Consider the following 3,327-nt stretch of genomic DNA (forward strand, 5'->3'; position numbering starts at 1 on the left):
GCATTAAACCTCAGATATTCACTAAAAGTTACTCTCTTAGCAACTAGAATGCAGCTAGGAACCTGCCAAAACTGAATAAAACAATACTGGAAAATATATGACCAAAAGCAATAGTTCCAATCCCTTAAGAGTTTGAACCCAGGTCAGCTTGATAGCTAGGCATGTCCAGTGTCTCCAAGAGCTGTTAATACCAATTTCAGTTCTACCTCTTTTTAACTGTGTAGCGTTGGGTATTAATTAACCTCTTTGATACTCTGTTGCCTATGCAAATATTGAATATGTGGGTCAGCAAATTATCTCAACAAAATTACTCATTTCCCAGGGACTTTTTAGCTGTACATTTAGCTGTACTTTTTATCTAGTTGATTCTCCACAATTCTTGTCTCTATGCAGATGTCATTGCTTGGATCAAGTATCAAATGTGATCAGTAAACTACTAAAGGCATAAATTATTATTCTAGAAGCAAACTCACCAAATGATTTTGCCACGATAAAGACTGGATAGACGTCAAGTTTGGAGGATTCCACTTTGTTTTTTAGACTGTACGGAAAGATTCAAAAATTAAAGTAATTATAATAAATATTGTTAAACATTCTAAATACCAGTAAATTCTACAAAATAAACTAGCCTAGTACAACTGATACTGTCATATATTTCTGGGGTAAATGCAGAATGGTCAGTGTGAAAAGCAGTTTGACAAAAATTAAACATAAGCCCTGGCCGTTGTGGCTCAGATGACGGGGTGTTTTTCTACAAACTGAAAGAATGTGGGTTCAATTCCTAGTCAGGCACATGCCTGATTGCAGGTTTAGTCCTCAGTTGGGGTGCATGCAAGAGGCAACTGATAGATATTTATCTCCCACATCGATGTTTCTGTCCTTCCTTTTTTCCCTCCCCTCCTCTCCCCCTAGAATCGATAAAAGAAAAAATGTTAACCATATAATTACCATAGACACTTTCCCAAAAGAAACGAAAACTTTTTGTTAATGCAAAATGCCTGCAATGAACATTTATAACAGCTCTACTCATAGCCACTAAAAACTGGAAACAACCAATACAGCCTTCAATTAGTGAATGGAAGAACAAAGTGTGATATGTGATACAGTGGGATCCTACTGAATAATAAAAACAAACGATTGATTCAAGTAGGAACATAATGAATCTTATGCATGTTGCTAGGTAAAAGAAGCTAAGCACAAAAGTTTCAGTACTTTATAATTCCATTTCTATGACATTTTAGAAAGGGCAAAATTGTGGGATGGGCAACAATAAGCTGGATCAGTGGTTTCTAAGGGTTGGAGCAGAGAGAGGAGCTCACTGCAAAGGGTCAGCACAAGAAAATATTCTGAATTGGTTGAAATGTTCTGTGTCACAACTGTGATAGTGGATACAAAGTTCTGAGCATTTGTTCAAACCAATATAACCATATACCACCAGGAGTGAATTTTATCATATGTAAATTTATAAAAATTAAATAGGATGTAAGGAAAACCCAAACAGAATATGACCTATACCAATTGGGTTACATATGAATAACAATAATACACTAAAGAGAGAAGGAGAAAAAGAACCTACATAACTTTGTAAAACATTTTGACTGAGTTTGAATGAAAAGCTGAAGACAAAAAGTACTATAAACAAATTATCTATTCAAGTCAGAAAATAGTTTCTCACTGAACTATGAGTAGTGATTCTAAAACTCTTTAGGGGACACTAAGTTTGAACAAAAAAGTACATACAATATAGATATTAGAACCAGAATTCTTGCTGTTGGACAGAAAAGTTAAAAGGGCTAGAATGAACTTTATATTAGAATTGAATTGGAAGCATCAGACTTAACACACTCTTTTTGGGTGGGGGTACAGCAAACTTTATTGATGGTGCATGGTGAGGTAGTGTTCTCTAAGCCTCTCCCTTCTTCAGGGGGTCTGGAATGGAAACGAGATTAGGAGATTCTCTGTGTGCTAGGGAATCGGTTTGGGGCAAGGACTCTCCAGCAGCTGAGGGCCTGTCTTCCTGTTGCTGAGGCTGGTGGTCCAGGGGCCTCTTATTCCTTTGCACTCTGAAGGCCACGTGGAGCATAAGGTCCATCATCCTGTAGCTTTAGCAAATTCATTGTCTTACCAGGAAATGAGCTTGACAAAGTGATTATCTAAGGCAATGCCAGTCTTGGCATCAAAGGTGCCACTCCTCAGAAGACAATCTAGAGACAATCTGGAGTCTCAGGAGACTATCTGGTCCTCAGTATAGGCCAGGATGCCCTTGAGGGAGCCCTCTGATGCCTGCTTCACTACTTTCTTGATGTCATCATATTTGGCAGCTTTTTCCAGGTGGCAGTTCAGATCCACGACCAACACAATAGGGGTGGGGACACGGAAGGCCAGTGAGTTTCCCGTTCAGTTCAGGGATGACCTTGCCCATAGCCTTGGCAACACCAGTAGAAACAGGGATGACGTTTGGGGCAGCCCCTGAGCCATCACATCACACCTTTCCAGAGGAGCCATCCAAAGCCTTCTCAGGGGCAGTGATTGCCTGGGCTATAGTCATGAGTCCCTCAGTGATGCCAAAATTGTCATGAATGACCTTGTTCAGGGTGTCCAAGCACTTGGTGATGCAGGAGGCATGGCTGACAATCTTCATGGAGTTGTCATACCTGCCATGGTTCACACCCATCACAAACATGGGAACATTTGAAGAAGGGGCAGAGATGATGACCCTCTTGGCTCCACCCTTCAGGTGAGCCCCAGCCTTCTCCACCATGGTAGTGAAGATACCAGTGGACTCCACAACATATTCTGCACCAGCATCACCTCATTTGATGTTGGCAGGATCTCACTCCTGGAAGATGGAGATGGACTTCCCATTGACGACAAGCTTCCTGTTCTCAGCTTTGACTGTGCCTTTGAACTTGCCATGAGTAGAATCATACTGGAACGTGTAGACCATATAGGTCAATGAAAGGATCATTGATGGTGACATCCACTTTGCCAGAGTAAAATGCAGCCCTGGTGACCAGGCACCCAATATGGACAAATCCATTCACTCTGATCTTCAGCATTGTGTCTCAGGGTTGAGGCTGGCCCTGCTCAGGAAGATGGCTGTCTGTCAAACAGGAGGTGCCAGAATCAAAATTAACACACTTTAAAAAACAGGTAGATGTATAGGCTGATAGACAGATACATACATACATAAATATAAAATATATATGAATGTGTATGTAAACATGTGTTAGTATATACAGATGTAGTTCCTAAGCTCTGTCAACAAAGAAAGACTAGAAACAATGACACTTCCATAGCAATGAGCATATCATGCTGTCAGATCAT

At 40.5% G+C, this 3,327-nt stretch overlaps 1 pseudogene; it reads right to left on the reverse strand.

The window, feature by feature from the left end:
- Nucleotides 1-1,903: 1,903 nt before the first annotated feature.
- LOC119000790 (glyceraldehyde-3-phosphate dehydrogenase-like) lies at nucleotides 1,904-3,059 on the reverse strand (annotated as a pseudogene).
- Between the last annotated feature and the right edge of the window lie 268 nt (nucleotides 3,060-3,327).

Source organism: Sturnira hondurensis, unplaced genomic scaffold (assembly GCF_014824575.4).
Source record: "Sturnira hondurensis isolate 20B ecotype Veracruz unplaced genomic scaffold, ASM1482457v3 Scaffold0016284, whole genome shotgun sequence".
Classification (NCBI taxonomy): Eukaryota; Metazoa; Chordata; class Mammalia; order Chiroptera; family Phyllostomidae; genus Sturnira; species Sturnira hondurensis.